Genomic DNA, 24,335 nt, shown 5'->3' with positions numbered 1-24,335 from the left:
AACCTCCCGGATTTAAAAATAATAGCCTCCCTAATCATGTATTTAAATTAACCAAAGCTCTCTATGGTTTAAAAGAAGCCCCAAGGGCTTGGTATAATAGACTAAGTATTTTTCTTATTGAAAATAATTTCACAAAAGGCAAGGTCGATACTACATTGTTTATCAAGAATTTTGAAAATAATTTTCTCATTGTTCAGATTTATGTTGATGATATTACCTTTGGTTCTACGAATGAATCTCTTTGTGAATCTTTTGCTAAAACCATGAGTCTCGAATTTGAAATGAGTTTGATGAGAGAATTAACCTTTTTCTTAGGCTTACAAATTAAGCAACTAAGCAATGACATCTTTATTAGTCAAACTAAATATGCTTTAGATCTGCTGAAAAGATTTAATATGGATAGCTCAAAAGCTATTAACACCCCTATGAGAACCTCCACTAAGTTAGAAGTTGATGAAAGTGGAGAAAGCTTCGATCAAAAAACTTATAGGGGTATGATAGGAAATTTACTTTACCTCACTACAACTAGACCAGGTATCATGTTCAGTGTAGGACTTTGTGCTAGGTTTCAATCGAACCCTAAGATATCTCATCTCAAAGCGGTTAAAAGAATACTTAGATATCTTAAAGGTACTACAAATCTAAGATTATGGTATACAAAATCTAAGAATTTTGAGTTAATTGCTTATGCTTATGCGGATTTTGCTAGGTGTAGACTAGACAGAAAAAGCACATCAGGAACATGCCAATTTTTGGGACATTCCCTTGTTTCCTGGTCATCTAAGAAACAAAACTCGGTTGCACTATCAACAATCGAAGCTGAGTATATTGCAGCTAGTGCATGCTGTGCACAAGTTGTGTGGATGAAAAACACCTTAGAAGATTATAAAGTCCATCTTAAAAACATTCTCATTAAATGTGATAACACAAGTGCAATATGTTTAACAAAGAATCCCATTAAACACTCAAGAACAAAACATATTGATATTAGACATCACTTTATACGAGATCACGTTACTAATCATGATGCAATCATAGAGTTCATAGATACTAAGCATCAACTAGCTGATATTTTTAGAAAACCTCTAAGTGAAGAACAATTTGATTTCATTAGAAGAGAATTAGGAATGTTAATATGTCAGAATGCATGAACTTGTTAAGATTATTTTTTAGATTTTTATTTAATGATCAAATCACTTAATTGCCATGATGATTTTACACAATTACATGCCTTAATTATATGTTAGAAATTATGTGTTTTTGATACAAAAATTTCTATGATAATAAGCATATTTTATCTTCATGATTAAATTTGAAAATCTATAGCAAAACCTCGTCCGAATGCATGAAAGTGTTAAATTTCATTTTCGGATCTTCTTGATCCTAACAATTGGATTTTCTCGATACATTATTCTCTTCCGAACTTAATAAGCATATGTCATATCGAGTTTGATTCTCATAATTGATATTTGACATATGGAATCAACTAGCAAATACATCTCTCATACACTTATCATGTGAAAAATATTTTTTTTGAGAAATAGATTTGATAAAATGATTCCTGCTTATAAATTCCTTCTTGAAATATGGATGTTAGTGTTTTTACTTGCAAGGATTTGTTTTACATACATATCTTGATCCTTGTAAAAATGAAGTATGATTTAATCTCTCATCGATTTTAACTTCATTCAAAGTAAACTCACAAATAGCCGATATCACAAATAGCCTTCCTCCTTCATACAAAAAGATAATAATAAATAAAAAGGAAGAAGTATTCAAAGTTATCTCCATGTCATGTTTTCCTTGAGATGTTTGCATAATTGGTATCCTATCACTCAACATTGGAAAATGACATGAACATAGTTATGGCATGAATAATTATCGCACTTATGCTTAAAATTTGCTTATATTGTTCTCCTTTTTGTTGATGACAAAGGGGAAGAGATATATGAATTGATGCTATAAGTATTGATGCTATGATTATACCATACTTGCATCATAAAAAATATATGAATTAATGATAACTATGATTGTCATATTTGCATTATGCCATGTTTACATCATGTTAAGATATCAAGAACTTGCATCGTAATTTTACGTGTTGATATCTTACCATGTGATGAAATGCTATGATTGCTAAAACACTTGAAATGTGTGTATCATGTTAAGATATCAAAATCTTACTCCAAAATTTTACATGTTGATATCTTACCATATGATGAATTGTTACCATTACCATCATTCACATTTGAAATTTGAAAATGGATGTCAAGCCTTGACATCATTTTCAGAGAGATACATCATGATGGGAGTACTGATAAGGTTAAATGATTTGAACTTATCAATATGTCTCTTGAATTCAAAGGCTTTGAATTCAAGAATGACTTATCTCAAGTATGGCATATAGATAGGGGGAGTTAAGGTTAACTCCGTTATCAATTGATTGTCATCATCAAAAAGGGAGAGATTGTTGAAATTTGGATTTTGATGATGAAGTCAATTGTCATTTATTATCTAATCCATATGTTGAGATAAGTGTGCAGAATTAACTACAATGAAAGTAAGACATGCAGCAGGAGTTGCGCCGGAGTCAAGACCATGATCACGTTGGGAGTTTGACGGAAGTCTGGACGGTCATCAAAGGTTCTACGGGAACAAATTCGAGAAGTCCAGAAGCTTGCCAAAGAAGCCCGTCGGAACTCACCAAGTGGATCATCGCAAGTCCAAGAGTTTGCCGGAAGTCTGCCGGAGCATCACCGAAGGTTCGTCGGATGTTCGCCGGAAGTTCACAGGAAGCTCGCCGAAAGAAGCAATTGACGCACCAGAGCAAGTTGCAGTAAATGTCTTAAGAAATATCGTAGTTAGCATGTAGATTAAGTTAGGAAAGGGAGGACCCATTAACTTAATCTGGGGGCAATTGGGCCCTTGATAGACCCAAATTGGGTTGAAGGGATCAACCCATTCGGACCAGAATTACTGCCAGGCGGTGGCACCGCCCAGGAGATGGTCTCTCAGGAAAGCAGGGTGGTGCAACTGCCCTAGTTAGGCGGTGGCACCGCTTGGGCTCAATCTCTGAGTGAGACTAGGCGGTGCAACCGCCCCTAACAAGCAGTGGCACCGCTTGGGCTCAGTCTTCGAGTGAGACTGGGTGGTGCAACCGCCCCTGACAGGTGGTGGCATCGCCCAAAGGCTCAGTCTCCGAGCTGCCAGGCGGTTGTACTGCCCCAGTCAGGAGGTAGTATCGCCAGGACCCCGGAAATCCGAGAAAATATATTTTTGAGCTCCAAATTCAAACCAGTTTGGGGCCAATATATACCCCACCCTTTCCTGCATGAAAGGGCACCGAAAATCTAATCTTACTCTGTGATATTTAGAGCTCAAAAGTGTTGTAAAGGCTAGAAGTTCTCCTCCCTCTTTTCTTTCAAGTTTTGATCTTTCAAGAGAGGAGAGAAATTTCTGTAAGGGTTGTCTCTTAAGCCCATCAAAAGGAGTGAAACTGTAAAAGGGTGGTTGGCCTTTGCCTATTGAAGGAAGGCCTCTAGTGGACGTCGGTGACCTCGTTGGTGGAGGAAGTTAAAGGTGGATGCAGGTCAAGATTGACCGAACCACTCTAAATCTCTGTTCACATTTACTTTGAGCATCTTATCTTTACAGCAAACCTCCTCAGTAGCTTACTGCCTTCTGCTCATTTATGAATGTGTTTTATAGTTAAGTATTTTCCGAATCGGCGTTAAGAGGGAAATCGGTTTTATCGTACGAACATTATATTTCAGTTTGCGCTTACATTCTTATTTTCATCATAACTGCAAACTACCTTTATATCTTTGCTTTAACTGCATCTAGCTTGATCACAAGTTAAAGTGATTTACGAATCGACTTTCATACCGAAATTTCTTTTATCATACGAACGTCGTATTCCAGTTTGCTATACATTCTATTGTCTATCTTAACTGCAAACTGCCTCTATATATTTGCTTTAACTATATCTCGCTTGATCACAAGTTAAAGTGATTTACGAATCGACTTTCTTACTAAAATAGCTTTTATCATACGAACGCAGTTTTAATCGTCGAAAGTTTTCCGCTGCACTAATTCACCCCCCCCCCCCCCCCCCCTCTCTTAGTGCTCTTGATCCTAACAGATTTTTCTGATTTCTATAGATTTTGAACTATGGAACATTATCGAAAATGATTTTCAAAAGTCTTCTCTTCCAATGAACGATTGGAATGAGTTAGAGAAGAAGACTTTCACTTTAAACGCCAAGGCTATGAATGCCTTATTTTATGCTTTAGATAAAAACGAATTCAATCGAGTGTCTATTTGTAAAATAGATTTTGATATATAGCACACACTCGAAGTGACTCATGAAGGCATAAGTTGAGTAAAGGAGTCAAAAATTAATCTTTAGTCCATACTTATGAGTTGTTTCGAATTAAACCGAGTGAGACCATCGGAGACATGTACACCCGATTTACGGATATCGTCAATGGTCTTAAAGGACTTGGTAAAAGTTTCTCGGATTTTGAACTTGTTAATAAAATCTTAAGAACTAATCGGGTCACTAATGACCTATGAGATGACTTGTAATGCTCATGAAGGGCTTGAGAACAAACTCCCAAAGAACAGGAAGGATATGACACTAAGAACTCAAGAAGACCACTTGAAAAAGGACTTGGTAAAAGTTTCTCGGATTTTGAACTTGTTAATAAAATCTTAAGATCCCTTCCAAAGAGTTGGGACCCTAAAGTAACGGTCATTCAAGAGGTCAAGAATTTAAATAACTTTTCTCTCGAAGAATTAATCGGATCACTAATAACCTATGAGATAACTTATAATGCTCATAAAGAGCTTAAGAATAACCTTCCAAAGAGCATGAAGGATATGACACTAAGAACTCAAGAAGACCACTTGAAAGAAAATTCAAGTGATGAGGACTATGATGATGACTTGGCACTCTTGACAAGGAAGTTCAAAAAATTCATAAAAAGGAATAAATTTAGAAATGACACTAAAAATAAATTTGAATTCAAGAAAGAACAAGTCATATGCTACGAATACAAGAAGCTGGGATATTTCAAAAGCAAATGTCCCTAAGCAAAAAAAAAACAACCAAAGAAGAAGAAGACTCTTAAAGCAATGTGGGACTCAAATGCATCCAAAGAAAAAGAGCAAACCAATACCGAGCAAGTTGCTCACTATGCGCTAATGGCCATTGGAGATGAGATAAGTAGTTCACTAGATACAAATTTATCTTTTGATGAATTACTAAGTGTCTTTCATGATTTATTCGATGAATGTAAATTAGTTAGTAAAAAATATAAATTGTTAAAAAAGGAGCATGCCTCTCTTGTCAGTGATTATGATAGACTAAAAATTGAGCATGATGATAGTTTAGCTCCTTGCATAAAATGCGATCAATTAGAAACGCTTAGAAAGGAAAATTTACTACTCAAAGAAATCTTAGAAAAATTTGAGGTTGGGAGCAAGTCCTTGAACATGATCCTTGCAAATAAGGGTCACGTTCATAAAAGAAGTGGAATTGGATTTGTGAGTAGCTCTCTCCAAAATCCAACCATCTTTGTTAAAAGCCTTACCTTGCATGTTTTACTCCAAAATAGATGTAACTTTTATTATAAATTTGGACATGTTACGTACAAATGTCCGTTTAAGAGGTATAGTCTATGTAAATTGATTTGGGTTCCTAAAGGAACCTCAAATGACTCAATGCAACAAAATAAGTTGTGTAGATCAATTTTTAAAGCACCCAAGGTCAAATAGGTACCTAAAAATCACCCTTTTTTGTAGAAATATTTACCATCACAAGCTAGGAGGAAGATATGGTACCTTGATAGTGGATGCTCAAGGTATATGATCGGAGATCCATCTCAATTCTCTAAGCTCACTAGCCTTGATGAAGGATATGTCACCTTCGGAGACAACAGCAAGGGTAAAATCGTTGGCAAAGGAACCATAGGTAACAAATCCAACTTCTTTATTGAAGATGTGTTATTGGTTGATGGCTTAAAGTATAACCTTTTAAGCATTAGTCAATTATATGATAAAGGATACATCATTATATTTGAATCCAATGCTTGCATTATTGAAAATCCACACAAAAACATATCTATGATTGTCCTAAAACAAAATAATATATACACTATCGACATTGATGATCTTTGTAATGAAATATGTTTTTCGATTTTAAACGATGATGCTTGCAGCATTATTGAAAATCCACACAAAAACATATCTATGATTGTCCTAAAATAAAATAATATATACACTATCGACATTGATGATCTTTGTAATGAAATATGTTTTTCGATTTTAAATGATGATGCTTGGCTTTGGCATAGGAGATTGGGTCATGCTAGTATGAAACTAATCTCTCAAATCTCATCTAAAGAACTTATAGTAGGAATTCCTCACATTAAGTTCGTTAAAGACAATGTGTGCATGTCAACTAGGAAAACAAATATAAGGTAGTTTCAAGCCAAAGAACCAAACAAGCACCTCTAGACTATTGCAATTAATCCATATGGACTTGTTCGGACTAATTGCTATATCAAGCCTAGAAGGTAGTAAATACGTTTTTGTCATCATGGATGATTATAGTAGATATACTTGGACTTACTTTTTGGCACACAAAAGTGATTGCTTTAGGCACTTTTCAAAATTTTGTAAACTTGTTCAAAATGAAATAGGTTTTATGATTTCATCAATTCTAAGTGATCATGGTGGTTAATTTTAAAACCGTAATTTCTAAGAATTTTGTGAATCTAATGGATTCAACCATAATTTCGCTACTCAATTTATGTTAAAAAAAAACATGATAACCACTTTTAACTTTTGCCTGGCAATATCAGATTGCTTCTCAATAAGGTTTTTGAGAACAATGAGTAAAAAGTCACCCTGAAAGAAGTACAAGGAACTAGTAAATTTCATGCGAAAAAAATATGCAATCTTTCACTCAATACTTATCTAAGCTCCTTATTCCATTAAACAATATAACATTTATTAAGTTTTAAGAACGATAAAATCAAGACAATGTATAACAACATTTCATGTATAGGATTGATAATAAAGGAAGCTTAGGCAAAGTGAACAAGAACAATACCATTATAAACATATAAACAAACCAATAAGTCATATCACATAAGTAAATATATCAACACAACGAAAGAAGTCAAGAACAATATAACCATAAAACAAAAGATTAGAAAAGAAAAATATTTTAAAAGTGGAAGGCTTTAGCAAATTGAAAGGAAGAAACTAATATATGCATCCATATAAAATTTACACACATATTTGTGTATATAGTATATACAAAAATATTGCATTCAGCAAATATGCAATTACATTTTTACAAGGATGAATCTATTGGCCAAATGATTCACTATTATAAGAAAGGAGTCAAGTGCAACCCAGACACCCAATGATAACCCACAGGTGGCATCCAAAAGTTCCACACATCATGTCATGGACATGCTACTATTATTGATCGAAGAAAGAAAGAAAGGAAGAGGGAAAAAGAGAGGGGGGAATAGAAAAAAAAGGAGAGAACATAAAAATATAATCAAAACATGGCTATACAGTGCATTTTGATAGTTAGCTTTAATGGCTGGAGATGGGTCAAGCATCTAATAAAGAGTTGAAATTACCCTCTCGATCACAAATGTAATGAGGAAGTGTTGAAAAATATTATAGCCATTGAAGATGGTAAATTTACCTTGCTATTTCTTATTTTTCGATAGATTTAAATTTTCGTTCCCTTTTCTAAAAAAAATTGATTAAGAAAAGAGTAGGGAAGAGCAAATTGGACTATATCATTTCTTGTCAAAATAGTTAGCTTCAGTTCATGTTGATGACAAAAAACAACACATTGATCCATGGTTATACAGGTGTAATTGGATCACGATGACCAGTACCTATCAGGTTTATGACAGCCTTGTAGCAAGGCATGCTCGAATGACTAGCTGTGCAGCGCCCATAATGATCAGTCCACATAATGATCACTCAGCTTAAGCCATATAGACATTCACAAGATTGTTAGGCCCTCATCTATGCATGTTCACCTGGACACCCTCTTTGATAGCGGGTGTGACAGCATAGTGATGATAAAGTGGGTACAGGAGAAGGTAGAAAACCAGAGTCGGAAGAAGTGATAGGGAGAGGGTGATTCAATCAGGAGGCCAGAGGAGGGGGAGGGCCGAGAAGAGTAAGGGGTGGACTATGAGGACCAAGATAGAACAGAGAAGGGTAAGGCTAAGCAGTGGCTCTGGAGCAATGTGATGGTGAGAGCTCAGTTGAGTCATGTCAATTGAAATTTGTGCCAAACACATGGTGGGTCACATACTAGGAAAAGCCCCCTCTCACATGCCCAAGCCAGGCCAGCCAACCCTTAGCCTAGCAGAGCTGATGTTGGACCCTGGGGATAGTCTCAACATGACATTGTAGCAGGAAAGATGCACCTGACTTGAAGCAGGTCATGCCAAGCCACGGCCACCCATTGGCAAATCACAGATAACAAACTCAAATTCTCTTTTTAGTATTAACTAGTGGCCATTATGAAAATCACAGATAACAAACCCAAATTCTCTTTTCCATAGCTATTATATAATTGTGTTTACATATAGTTTTCAATATTTTACAGGATTATGATAATCTCACATCGTATCACTATTATATATATATATATATATATATATATATATATATATATATATATATATATATAATTTATTTTTAGCATATGTAGTCTTTCTCTTTTTCATATTTATATATTTTTTTAAGTATTTTCTTGTGGTCATTACAAAAGAACACAGATTTCAAACCAAAATTTGAAGCCAATTTCTATCCTTGTTCTTTCAAGTATAATATCGTGAGGCTTATCACATACCAAGTGAGATTATTTGACCATTTTGGTTAGCCAATAACTTTAGAAGTCCCAACTTGTAGATTTCCAATCTCATGTTTCAGTGCAATCTACTTCTACTAGTGCTCCCCTATGTTTCCTCCTATCACACTCTCAGCTACCTGATGCATCAAACACTCTGATACTTGGATTATTTGGTTCGTGTAATCTACCCATATGAACTTTGAAAGCCTCTTGTCTCTCACCACTTTCTTTTATATGGGTAACAAGTCAAAAAAAAAAAAAGGTGATGGGGGATGGCACACAACATAAGAACATAAACACATAATTAGGTTAGAAAACATCAAGGACAAAAAAATAACATAATAGAAGATCACAAGAATCATACCAAAAGTGATCGTTCATGAACTTCATCAACTATCACATGTGTGATACCAGCCAAGTCTTTATTTACCTGTAAGAACCACATGATGATGACTAACCAAATTGGCATAAAATACACATGCTTTTCTTGTATATAGCAATTAATATAAAGGACAACGGCATATGAATGATTGGGTAGGTACACTAATCTTCATCATAGTATCATAAGACTGATACTAATTTTCTCTGTTATTTACCCCTTTAAGAGATTTTGCACAAGTCATGTGACACCTCCATCCTCTTAAAGATAAGACATAACGAACAGAAAAGACTGGATTAAGCAGGTGCGAAGTTTATGAGGATGTCTTATAACAAGGACATTGAAAAAGAAAGAAGATGGCCACAGCCCACAAATATAGCTTGCCATAAGACAATACCACAAATAAGAGTCTGAAGATTTCAGCAAAATACGTGAATAATTAATTACTGTGTATGATGAGAAGAATTAAGGTTTGGAAAGCAAGAATCTCAGGTGTTTGATCAGTAGTGCAGCCTTCAAGCAGACTGAATAATCCCTTGAAGATAGAATTTAATGTTCCCTGTTCATGTAATACTTTCCAAACTCTCTCTGATGAAGTCACTTATCTTATGAGTTTTTAAGATGTACACCAGTAATTTTTAATTTCTGCTCGTTTTCAACAGTAGTGATAGACTTATTGGGGACAGGAATCATCCTTCAAAATTATTATTCTTTTAGAAGCAAAAAACTATAACCTCCGACCTTATCACAGGATTCTATCAACTCAAATCATAATCTCAATTTCGATTCACAAATTATGCTATCCAAATTCACTTCCTCATTGAGCATATACATTAGTGGGATAAGATGGCCCAAACAACTCCACACTCCTTCCCAGTTTTGGATGTCATCCAAAACATATAACATGTATACATTAAGAAATTTTTTTCCTTCTATTTGGGACTATTATCACCAAGGGCTCCAATTCAATACTATCCAACTATTGACCGTACAAAGTTCCATACGATATGTTATTGTTGAATGGTCAACCATAAGTCCAATTAGGATCAGGACAAAGTTATGATCAATGCCAAATACATATAGACATTGTGTATGTATGATGGATGCAATTGAAGTCAAAGGAGCAAATCTTACAGCCAGCTTCCTGAGAAGGATTCCTGTTGTACAAAACAAAAGTTTTGTCTTCTCATTCCTGGAAAAGTACATCCATAAGACTTAAGAAATTGTACTATTTTGCACAACAATAAAAGTAAAATTCTCCAAGTAAGAAAGCGGTAAAAATTAAATATAAATGCAATAAATTAGTCACCATTTCAATAAATCAAAATCTGTTAAAGCTTTATACTCAACAAAGCATTAATTCAGTAGACATCAATGTATCACCACAAACAGTACACAAATGAAAGCATCTTTGATTTACACAGATCAAACATCCACCTGGAATATGGCCCTTCTTCCTCCCTTTTTATGCATTAGACTGATGCTTCTGCAGGTGCACACTCTGATCATTAACCCAGTACAAAAAAATTGGAGTATTAAAATCTACGTATTGCTGCCTCAACATCTCAGCAAATTACTTAACCAAGGTATAATGAATATCAACATAGAGATCAAATATCTAATATTAAATTTCACACATTTGTGATTCTGAAGAAAGTTTTCTTTAGCTACCTCTATTCAGGGATGAAATGAAGAGAGTCTAATCATTCATGGACATAGAGATTCATCTACCTCAATTTAATGATTTGGAGTTTCTTAAATCAAGTTTACAGATTTGGGGATCTATGTATCTAATTAATGAAACTCAGATATCCATACAGTTCAAAGGCATGGAGGTCGATAAACCTAGATTGGAGACTTCTATCCGGTCTACGTTGACCAAAAGGTTAATAGATATAGTGCAATATCTCATTTGTATTATCCATCTAGTATCATTTTAAAAATAAAGTAAATTAATATCAACCGATATCAAGCCGTGTTCTTGGTCGGACCAATAACTACTAACAATCCTAGTTTGTATGTATTGGCCTAACAGACATTTAAAATCATGCCATGGTCAACTTATTGTTTGTTTTATCGAGAGGCACAAGGTGATGGCGTTATTATTAAAACAGGATCAAATTACAGGCAAGATCAATAAAGTAAATTAAGGAGAAAGGATTTGCCAATCTGTAAGTCCCCATCTCAAACCTATGGCTTATTTGGACTCCAATACTACGTACAAACTACAAACTACGTATTTTGCACCTTGCTAAAAGTCAGTGAATCACCCAACATACTGGTACCATATCAGTCCAATATCAAACTAATATTTTAAGCCTCAGTCCAAGATTTAAATATCAACTGTACCAAATAGTACAAATCCATATTTACTGGTTTGACAACTAACCAATACATGAAAAAAGCAATTTCAGTCAGTTCAGTTTGGGTCGATCGTCCTGTAAGGTTACCTTATTGAGCACACCATATAGTAAGACTGTAAGATAACTACTACCAAACTGTATTAAATTTTATAATTTTTATTTTTAAATATCGGCTCTAGGGGAGGTGTTGATAGCTTTCAGCAGCTATCAATCAGTCTCAACATATAACAATCTGATGAGATAACATAACTAACTTAGTCTAAACCACTAACCCAAAACACTAAAGATTTTAGCAAACTTATCTAGTCCTGTAAACTAACTCAATTTTGAAACTAAACTAGAACGTCATACAACAGCTTTCTCTCCTCTCACTCCCCTCCATCTTCTCTGCCTCCATCGCATATGTCTCTCTACCTTCACCCCCGTCATTGCATCCACCTCCTCTGCTGTTGCCACCTCCTCGCTTCACTATCGTCAACTCCTTTGGCAGGCATTATAACCTCTTATGTTCTTTTACCTTGTTTCCTCTTCTTCTCCCCTCTTTTTCATTCTTTCTCAGTGGTCCAGATAATACCAACTCATACCGAGTCTCATCACATCAATCCGTACAGGCATGTACATACTCGACCGTCATCAATATCAGCACCAGACTGAGATTCATGATTCATTTGATCTATTATTAAAACCAAACTCTAAAATCTTGCATACCTTGAAACTTGTTAATAATTGAACATAAGTTTTCGTTTTAAGTTAATAAATAAAACATTAAATTATTGATGCATACATGTGCCCCTATTAACATCAATTGCTTCTTGGAAGTTGGAACCATGTCAAGGGAATTCTTTTGCACACAATCATTCTCAGACCTCATCATGATCATGACCGAAATAAATACAAAGTTCCTCTTGTTCAACATCACTAACTACAAGTATTGGCAATCTCCACTTCTAGAACTATCACTAGTAAAGAGTGATTTTTTTTGTTAGAACAGCTAATCAAATTTTGGCTGGGATACTGTAGGAACATAAAGTTGCTCGGTTTGTTTGAGTGTCACATAAAATATGATGCAAACTATTTGAAATTCAATGGCATTGACTGTACAGCCAAGATGTATGAGTCAAAGAGTAGAAGTAGATAGTAAAGTATGGTTGTAATGCAAACAAAGAATCCAACTACCTAGTGCCAAAATGCCATTGTAACCAAATAATGAATTCCACATTACCATGAAGTGTGTTATCACTAAAATATAGACAAATGCATACAAAATCACAGACATTATTCACGGCAAGACCTACCCAAATATTTGATGAAAGGACAAAGATCTTTTAGTGATCCACACTAGTGAAGATTATAGACCAAAATGACAAAGACACTAATAAAGTATAGCACCTTGCAACGTCAAGGCGTACTTGATAACCAACCAATGAACCGTCACTACCAGGTGAAGGCTCACATCGCTCATCCGACACTCTTTCTGCCACAGAGATAGCCTGCATACGTAAACCTTAGTTTCTGATGTTCATACAAGGGAACACTATAAATACTACAAGAACAAAACCAGAAACATTTCAATCCAATGTAAGCGGCTAACAGCAATGTTTGGCTCAAAAAAAAGGTGAAAATCAATATCTATCCTCTGTATACCCCTTCTTCAAGCCACTTACAAGCCAACAAACGTGGCATGCAACACATCATGTCAAGACTCAAGATCACCAGAAAATTTCTAGCATTTGGACCCAAATAAAAGTATGTCCACTCCATACCATAGATTATCATTTAAAATCGAATTTTAGTAGATCCTGGCCTGTTTACCAAAGGTCCATTCATCTAAATGATGAAGCAAACTATGGCAAGAATCTCCATGTAGATCAAGACCTTATCAATGATATCCCATTTATCAAAGTCATAATTCAATTTTCAATTGTTAACTACAATCATAAAAGAACCTCCCTTCTGCATTAAGAACCAGAAAGAAGATTGTGGGTCCACATTTTCATAGTTGACAACGAATCTTGTTAATCATAGTTCAGTGTATCAGTCAATTACAGCACATGTTTTCACCTAACCAGTAGTAATATCAGCCCAGATCAATCTGATTTCATAGGATTGATCTTCATAAGATCAAGCACGAAAATAGAAAACAAAGGCAGAGGATTTGGACCATAGAAGAAGTATCTGGATGTGTGATACAAGAGAAAAATAGGGATTATAATTGTGCACACCAAATTGTATATTTAGCACAAGCTGGAAAGGTACAAGTCATATAGTGATTGAGCCAGAATTTGAACTCAGGTACCCATGAGATAAAATTGAAGGTACACCTCTCAGTGATACAGTGTATAACATGGTGTGATCATCACTTCTAATTCTCATAAATAAGTATCTTTTCCAGAAAACAAGAATTATGAATATTCATGCCGCTAATCTTCTGGGTTGTGTGCACACTATGTTACAGTATCCACCGAGACCTGATTGGATCATGTCATCCAAAATGAATTGAGGAACCTACAAAAGGTTACATAGTCAGATAAAAGATGCTGCAATATTTTGTTAAAGAATAAGAATGAGAAAGAAAATTCATATGTTGATGAAAAAATTAAGTGGAGACTCAGATCCCTAATGAAACAAAATGCTTCCTAATTATAGAAATAAGAAAAGAATGGAAAAGCCAACTCATTGCAGTGGAACCCTAGGAGTGTCCACTTCATGGGAGGCCGAAGAGGCAAAGTTAAATGCCAAACACAAATAAATACTAACGATCTCAGGTACGAAATTTTCTTTTCAAATAAATATTTTCCTCATCATTTTATGCATAAATTGGTGGCATAATGCACCAGCCTGAACCATTTAACACCCAATTGAACCCCCTACACCACCATAACTTCAAAACTTGTTATTAGTAGCATGCCCCATCCAACGTGACACTCAAGATACAATGTGATATATGTGACACGAGCAGCAATTTTACTTTATGGATAAAAAGTTTCGTTTCATCATGAACCCTATCACATGGTACTACCTCTGGGAAAATATATAAAAAAAAGTCATAAACATGTGATAAAGAAAAAACAGGTTTAGGACCTCTTAAGCAAAGCTACAAATACATTTCTGCCATGCATGTTGTATATACCATACCAAGTCAGAGGAGCATGGGTCGTGCCACTACATAGAACCAGCTATAGACATAGCCTACATAATACCTGTTTTCAAATCCGCTGTCATAAACCATGCTAGTGTTTGAGAAATAACAGCAAAGCATAACACATAAAATATAATTCATAACTATAAAGATCAATAGATACATTCTTATTCACAATAGCTCAAATCATAAACTAAAGTTATTAAATAAGGAAATAAGTAACATATGCACCTATAAAAAAAAATGAAGAATCACTTTTGACCCAAAATGAATCAATTCATGTTGGAAGTGTCCAGTATGTCAGATCCCAAGGATAAATGACTGATCTACTCATACAAAGCAATTTACATAAAGAACTTTCTTTGGCAGATTATCACACTTTTATGGTTGTAGCATGAACCATGAGTTGTAGCATGATTAACACACTTTCTTTGGCAGATTATCACACTTGTATGAAATATAATCACAAGAAACAATGTGGGGTTGTAGCATGAACCATGAGTTTTTGCAAAGTGAAACAGTTTAAACCAAAAAATTACTTTTTTGAATAGAAGTTACAATTTGCAGAAGAATACACTAACAGAAAAAAGGGAAGAAAAGTTCGATAAACATACCAGAAATCCCAGTTTCACATTTCTTTTTTATCAAAAGGGGTAGTTTGTAACAAGGTCTGTCATACTGAAGCGTACCGCCTGTATCAGGCGGTATGTACCGATCCGACAGGTTACCGATATGTGGACCGTCCGATACTGTTACAGTGCTATAATACAGTATTATACTGTAACACTGGTACCGGAGTAAAATTATTTTATTAGGCAGGTATATCATACCAACTATCAAGATGAAATATATGTAATACATATAGGAACAATGACAAGGAATAGCATATATATTTACAAAAATTTATGAAGTACCTGTGTTGTTTTTCCACAACCTGTTTCTCCACAAACAACAATCACATCATTCTCAACTAGCAATTGTAGAATATTACTCTTAAGCTTAGATATAGGTAAAGAATCTCTAGCTTCCAGAATATTCTGTGTTAAAAACATGAAATGCAAATTAAGTGTTCAACAAAATTATGTGCATGAGAACATAAAGTTATGTAATAACTTTATTATGTGTATTTCATGAGAACATAAAATTATGTGTATTTCATTGATAATAACTCAGTAAATTATTATCTCTATAATAATTCACTCGACTCATCGATTACGGATGTACTAGGCCACTACGCCGTAGTCCTCAGACGATACAGGGGAATCCAATCCTTTGGACTTGTCTGTCCTCAGTTACCGTGTACCTATAGTCCCTCATCCATCTAATATCCCAAAGACCGTATATCGAGCATGGTGCTGTCAGACCCATACGGTTTCTACTCGAGTCTCGCTCTAATCGGATTCTCCCGGAGAACTCTTTCTCTCTCAACCTGAATGACCCTAGCTAGGGATTTGTCTGAGCAAGAACACATGGGATATTCCTCTCATTACGCCGAGGGTGGATGATCCTCTATTGACACTCAATAGCCCTCGTAAGGTCGACTACCACTCCCAATGACTAATTGTACTAGATCTGGGACAGCCAAACATATAAGTCTAGAATCAAAGAGTGGAGCACTCATACAGGACATCCTTGGTGTCTCAAGTCTAAGGACCAGATACACCACTAGGACTACAGAATCGTTGTCTAACAATAAGGCATCATCAACCATCCAGCATTCCGTAAGCGGATCAATCAGTGAACTCATTCTCCAATGAGCACCTGTATTGTATCCCTAGTGTCCCTACACGAGCAGCTACGAGACCAGCTGCATCCATCATATGGATGGGTATACAGCACACTAGTCTGTCCGGTTATCATGATGTCCCTCTCGAGTAACCTATGACCGGGATTATTTAGGATATTTGTTTAAAGGTGAATCGATCTCATTATCGTGATCTCATCACGATCCGATTCCCATTGCACAAATCCAAGGACATCACAATATATATATATATATATATATATATATATATATATATATATATATATATATATATATATATATATATAAAGTGATATATGTCAAAATATAATAAGAAAAAAGATTTTGTATCAAGTCATACGTGTCATCACTCTCGTGATTAGCTTGTTGGACACCTATGACTAGTAATCTCCCACTTGACCTAAAGCCAATCACCTATGTGTCTGATCCCCATCATACCCCTGTGACTCTCAAAGACTATCTGAGACAACTGCTTTGTCAGTGGATTTGCAACGTTATCTTCGGATGGAACACTTTCCACTACTACATCTCCTCGGGTTACGATCTCTTTGATAAGTTGGAACCTCCTCAGAACACTTCTGATGAGACCCGGGTTCCCTTATTTGAGTAATCGCCTCATAGTTGTCGCAATATAAGGAAGTCGGCTTCTCGTTACCCGACACGACTCCCAAATCTGTGATGAACTTCTTCACCCAGACTCCCTCCTTTGCTGCATCTGATGCAACAATGTACTCTGCCTCTGTGTTCGAGTCAGCAGTAGTATCTTGCTTGGAACTCTTCCAGCACACTACTCCTCCATTCAAGGTGTACACATACCCTAAATTCGACTTACTATCATTGACATCAAACTTAAAACTTGAGTCTGTGTAGCCTTCAACCTTAAGGTTATTACCTTCATATACTAGTAAAAGATCCTTAGTCCTTCTCAAGTACATAAGGATACACTCTACTGCTTTCCAGTGCTCCAAGCTTGGATCCGCCTGATACCTACTCGTGACACTCAGAGCATGCGCTATATCAGGCCTAGTACATAGCATGTCATACATGATAGACCCTATTGCTGAGGCATAAGGTATCATATCCATGTTCACCCTTTCTTCTTGAGTCTTTGAGGACATACTCGTAGAAAGCGATATCCCATGTCTCATCGGTATGAGACCTCTCTTGGAATTTTATATGCCAAACCATTTGACAATAGTTTCTATGTACCTGAACTGGGACAAGCCAAGCATGCTCTTGGATCTATCTCTATATATTCTAATCCTCAAGATATAGGATGCTTCCCCTAAGTCCTTCATGGAGAAGTATCTAGATAACCAAGCCTTTACTATGGATAGCATTCCTACGTCATTCCCAATGATCATGATGTCATCCATATATAACACCAAAAAGGTGATAGCGCTCCCACTTACCTTCCTGTACACACAAGGCTCATCTTCATTCTTAACGAAGTCATAAGAACTGATTGCCTCCTCAAATCTTATGTTCCAACTTCGGGAAGTTTGTTTTAGTCCATAAATGGATCTAAGCAACCTATACACCTTATCTGGGTAGTTCTTAGACACGAATCCCTCAGGTTGCATCATATACACCTCCTCCTTGAGGTTCCCATTTAGGAATGTGGTTTTCACACCCATCTACCAGATCTCATAATCATAGTGTGCTGCAATAGCCAATAGAATTCTGATGGATTTCAGCATTGCCACGGGTGAGAAGGTTTCGTCATAGTCAACACCTTGCCTTTGACGATACCCCTTAGCCACTAGCATTGCTTTATAGGTCTCTACCTTTCTATCTACTCCGATCTTTTTCTTAAAGATCCACTTGCAACCGATGGGTAAAATACCTTCGGGTGCATCAACTAGGTTCCAAACCTTATTGGAGTACATAGAATCTATCTCAGAATTCATGGTTTCTTGCCACTTCCCGGAGTCTATACTTATAATAGCCTCCTCGAAGGTCTGAGGATCAATATCCTCAATATCCTCTCCTCTAATATGTGCCACATATCTCTCAGGAGGATGAGATACTCTATCAGACCTACGTAAAGTTGAAACTTGTGTATTAGGTACCTGAACAAACTCGGGCTGTAGAGTGGTGCTTGAGCTTGGTTCTCCAACCTCGCTCAACTCTATCATTCTCCCACTATCTCCGCCAAGAATGTGTTCCTTCTCAAGGAACACTGCTCTCTTAGCTATAAAGACCTTTTGGTCCTCGAGATGATAGAAATAATACCCACAAGTTTCCTTGGAGTATCCCACAAATTTGCATCGCTCTGTCCTTGATTCTAACTTATCGGGGTTGTGTCTTTTAACATGGGCAGGGTAGCCCCAAATCTTAAAAACCTTAAGATCAGGCTTCTTCCCATTCCATATCTCATATGGTGTAGACACTACCGACTTAGTTGGAACTCTGTTTAGAAGGTAAGTTGCGGTCTCTATGACATATCCCTAGAATAAGATGGGTAGGTCAATGAAACTCATCATGGACCGTACCATATCTAATAGCGTACGATTCCTCCTTCCAGAGACACCATTGAGCTGAGGTGTATAAGGAGGTGTCCATTGGGATAATATCCCATGGTCCTTGAGGAACTAAGTAAACTATGTACTTAAGTACTCACCTCCTCGATCTGATCGAAGAGTTTTGATACTCTTTCCAGTTTGGTTCTCCACCTCATTCTTATACTCTTTGAATTTCTCAAAGGCCTTAGACTTGTACTTCATTAAGTACACATATCCATACCTTGAGAAATCATAAGTAAAGGTAATGAAGTAGGAGTAACCACCAATGGCATGGGTTGACATGGGTCCACATACATCACTATGTATGAGTTCCAACTACCAATGGCATGAGTTGACATGGGTCCACATAGTGTGCTGCAATAGCCAATAGAATTATGATGGATTTCAGCATTGCCACGGGTGAGAAGGTTTCGTCATAGTCAGCACCTTGCCTTTGACGATACCCCTTAGCCACTAGCATTGCTTTATAGGTCTCTACCTTTCTATCTACTCCGATCTTTTTCTTAAAGATCCACTTGCAACCGATGGGTAAAATACCTTCGGGTGCATCAACTAGGTTCCAAACCTTATTGGAGTACATAGAATCTATCTCAGAATTCATGGTTTCTTGCCACTTCCCGGAGTCTATACTTATAATAGCCTCCTCGTAGGTCTGAGGATCAATATCCTCAATATCCTCTCCTCTAATATGTGCCACATATCTCTCAGGACGATGAGATACTCTATCAGACCTACGTAAAGTTGAAACTTGTGTATTAGGTACCTGAACAAACTCGGGCTGTAGAGTGGTGCTTGAGCTTGGTTCTCCAACCTCGCTCAACTCTATCATTCTCCCACTATCTCCGCCAAGAATGTGTTCCTTCTCAAGGAACACTGCTCTCTTAGCTACAAAGACCTTTTGGTCCTCGAGATGATAGAAATAATACCCACAAGTTTCCTTGGGGTATCCCACAAATTTGCATCGCTCTATCCTTGATTCTAACTTATCGGGGTTGTGTCTTTTAACATGGGCAGGGTAGCCCTAAATCTTAAAAACCTTAAGATCAGGCTTCTTCCCATTCCATATCTCATATGGTGTAGACACTACCGACTTAGTTTGAACTCTGTTTAGAAGGTAAGTTGCGGTCTCTATGACATATCCCTAGAATAAGATGGGTAGGTCAGTGAAACTCATCATGGACCGTACCATATCTAATAGCGTACGATTCCTCCTTCCAGAGACACCATTGAGCTGAGGTGTATAAGGAGGTGTCCATTGGGATAATATCCCATGGTCCTTGAGGAACTAAGTAAACTATGTACTTAAGTACTCACCTCCTCGATCTGATCGAAGAGTTTTGATACTCTTTCCAGTTTGGTTCTCCACCTCATTCTTATACTCTTTGAATTTCTCAAAGGCCTCAGACTTGTACTTCATTAAGTACACATATCCATACCTTGAGAAATCATAAGTAAAGGTAATGAAGTAGGAGTAACCACCAATGGCATGAGTTGACATGGGTCCACATACATCACTATGTATGAGTTCCAACAGCTCAGTGGCTCGCAAGTTGGTCAGTTTTTCATGAAGACAAGGCTCGCAAGTTGCATATGACACATAGTCGAATGGATCTAGATATCCATCATTTAGTAACTTTTGAATCATTCCCTCATGGATGTGACCTAGCCTACAATGCCATAGGTATGCACTGTTCATCTCATCTCGTTTCCTCTTAAACACACTTACATTCATGATATGTGGAGTAGTGTCTAGCATAAACAAACCTTTATGCAATATTACTCTCGCCAATCTCCTCTCGGCTTTGCTAGAATTTACAAGAAATTGTAGATGTGATAAGCAATACTGGTATCCAATACCAATACACTATCACAAAAATATGATAATTGGAGATTGATCATGAATGTACCTGAAGCTTCTCCAAGCTTCTATTTCGCCCTCTCTGCAAGGTACTCTTTGCAGTCCCTCTTCTAGTACCCATCTTTGCCACAGTGGAAGCACTGACCTTTGTCTTTTGCTGGGTCTTTCTTAGCAACCTTTGCTTTACCTGGTCTGCCCTTGCCCTTTCCCTTCTTAAGGGACCTTTCTGCTTTCCTTTTCTTTCTAGTCTCACCAGTATAGAGAACTGACTTCTCTTTCTTAATAGTACTCTCTACCTCCCTCAACATATTGAGGAGCTCTGGGAGAGTCACCTCAAGCTTGTTCATATTAAAATTCATTATGAACCGTGAAAAGGAATCTGGTAGGGACTAAAGCATAATGTCCACACACAAGTTATCCTCTAGGACCATTACTAGACCTGTGAGTTGCTCTATCCACTTAATCATCTTTAGGACATGGTTCTGAACCGGTCGGTGTCCCCTCAGTCATCCTAGCGCGGAAGAGGCTCTTGGATATCTCATAATGCTGAGTCCTTCCCTATTCCTCAAACAATTTGTGGACATGAAGGAGAATAGATCTGGCATCCATCTTTTCATGTTGTCTCTGTAACTCAGGAGTCATAGAGCCCAACATATAGCACTGAGCAAGAGTGGAGTCATCAATGTACTTCACGTAGCGAGCGATCTCATCCTCGCTTGCCCCTTCTTCGGGCGTAGGCATCACTGTATCAAGGACGTACACGATTTTCTCCGCTGTGAGAACAATTCTCAAGTTACGGAGCCAATCCGTATAATTTGGACCAGTGAGGCGGTTGACATCAAGTATGCCACGTAAGGGATTTGAAAGCGACATTTTCTGAAAATAAAGATGCAGCAGAAATGAATAACATGCAGATTTTACAAGAAATAAACTATCAAGATATGAACTTCTATCTTAATATGCTCCCACTATTTTACTAACGAGTCACGTGACACCCTCAGCACATGAAACGAAAGTCTCCGACAAACTTCTAGTGGGGATCTCGAGGAACTCGACCAATCACACTAAGCCTAAAAGGTAGGAAATTCTTGCCGATCACAACTCCTTGTGATTCCTGTCCTGTTCGGCCTCCGAATCACCATGGTCTCGAGGGACTCGACCAACCATGATGCTTGGTTAAGTCAACACCTTCGTTACAAGATGAGTCTGATTTGATGATATACTCTCGAGAGACTCGACCAAGCATATCATGCCCTCAGGTCACCGGTGACATCTTTATGTCATAAGCAAGATAGCGAATCGTGATATAGGTGAGTCTCGAGGGACTCGACCAACTCAACCTACATTGGGAATCGGTTCCTATTTATAACGATGGAAGGCCACGTGGGTCAATCTAATTATCTCACGTTTACCGACTTAATATTATCGAGAGAGATGTTTCTATGATTTGGTCTCCTAATATGACATGTCACACATATATATATTTAATATATATCTACATCACATGCAAATATATATATATATCTAGTATGTGTATAAGCAATCACACCAGATGATCATGGACCATAACCTAATGTGATTAGGCCCGAGCCAATAGGCCTAATCACTCACATCAAGATCTATGTGTGCAACGGTGCATCTCTATGCCCTGTGATCGTCCATCTCGTCCTCGTTGGTTCCGTCGACATCTTGATGCATCTTCATGCATCGCGATCGTCCATCTCGTGGGTCCCGCTATCGCATCCACGCTCCCGCTGTGCCTCCTCATGTGATTACAATTTAATCATAGGCACGCAGACCCGACAATAAACGAGAAATATAATGGAGGCTCGCAGACCTCAATAATAATAATCACAAGTACACACATCACATGGTCCATGATCATCCGTCCACACATCATACATCAAATGTATAAATAATCAACATCATGTAGGACTACTAGATAATGATAAAAAATAATAATCAACTAAACATTTTAATTAATTAGTATTTTATGAAATCAGGGACATATAGGGAAATTTATGAATTTATAGGGGTATTTTTTGTAATTTAGATAAAAGGATAGAATTTAAATTTATGAAATTCACGGGGGTTAAACTATCTTTTTGCCCAAGAATGCCCTAATGCCCTACTCCCCTACTGTCGTCGCCACCGCTGCCGCCGCCACCCTACTGGCGGCACGCCCGCTGGCGGCGCTTGCCGTTGCAGGTGGGCGCCGCCGCCTCCGCGGGTGGTTCTGCCGGCGGGGCAGCGCCCGCAGGCGGTGCAGCCCCTACAGGTGGGCGCCCCTACGGGCTTCGTCGCCTCCACGGGCAGTTCTGCCCGCGGGGCAGGCAGCGCCCGCAGGCGGTGCTATCCCGCTAGGCGGCCGCCCCTGTGGGGGGGGGTTTTGCTCGCGGGAGCAGCGGCGGCAGGCGGCGCTGCCTTGCGGCGCCTCACCCCGCGGGAGAAGCGGCTGCAGGCACCTCTGCCCGCGGGCTGCCAACCCTGCAGGACGCAAGCCTACTGTAAGCAGGTCGTCGGTCGGCTGCTGCAGACCCCCTATGCTGCCTGCCTGTAGCTGCGTTGCACGCACGCAGATCGAGGGCAACAACTGTTGCTGGCCTTCCTTGTTTTTGCGTCAACGATTTTAACATCAAAATTCTTCCTAAACACAACACACGCAGTTCAAAACCAATCATTCGCATGAACAACCTGGCTCTGATACCACTGTTGGGAAATCTTGGGGGCGACATCACATGCACAGCGGAAGAATAAGAAAACAAAATCCCCAATTCCCAAAGAGATGTTCGTCATCGTGCGAAGATTGGTGTGCAAAATCTGCGAAACTTAAAACTGCGTATAGAGTATATTGTGTTACCTAGGGAGATCGTATATCCCTATTTCCTTGCAGATCTTTTGGAGAGGGTGAAGGAGGTCAAGCGTCCTCCTCTCCAGCGGTGATCCACACAGCAGGGCTGCGACGATGCTCCTCAAAACTCCAGGCCTGCTCTGAGGTGGAGAGGGAGAGGAGAATAGGAGAGGCAAGCAAAGGCTCTAGCCTATGAGGCTTTGAATCCCTCCTATTTATAGAGGTCCCCTATCAAACCCTAATGGATCCTCACCTAGTGGGTATTGGATCTGCATCCAATAAGACAAAGGCTCCGTCAGATATCTCATATCCGAACCTCTACTCATCGCAATGCCTACCATATGTGTGTGACCCTCTAGGCTCAATATCGAGCTGGCCGTGAGTCATACCTGTCAGAACTCCTTCTAACTCAGTGAATTATTATCTCTATAATAATTCACTCGACTCATCGACTACGGACGTACTAGGCCACTACGCCATAGTCCCTAGATGATACAGGAAAATCCAATCCATTGGACTTGTTTATCCTCAGTTACCATGTACCTATAGTCCCTCA

At 37.9% G+C, this 24,335-nt stretch overlaps 1 long non-coding RNA gene across 1 annotated transcript; it reads right to left on the bottom strand.

The window, feature by feature from the left end:
• Nucleotides 1-6,827: 6,827 nt before the first annotated feature.
• Nucleotides 6,828-13,132, bottom strand: LOC103974409 (uncharacterized). The gene is made up of 4 exons (XR_010481509.1): nt 13,031-13,132; nt 10,413-10,470; nt 9,264-9,329; nt 6,828-6,912 (listed from the first exon to the last, which is right to left on the bottom strand). It is a non-coding gene; the product is annotated as an uncharacterized LOC103974409 (long non-coding RNA).
• Nucleotides 13,133-24,335: the final 11,203 nt, after the last annotated feature.

This window comes from Musa acuminata, chromosome BXJ2-1 (genome assembly GCF_036884655.1).
Source record: "Musa acuminata AAA Group cultivar baxijiao chromosome BXJ2-1, Cavendish_Baxijiao_AAA, whole genome shotgun sequence".
Taxonomy (NCBI): domain Eukaryota; kingdom Viridiplantae; phylum Streptophyta; class Magnoliopsida; order Zingiberales; family Musaceae; genus Musa; species Musa acuminata.
This window is presented reverse-complemented; position numbering and strand designations above follow the sequence as displayed.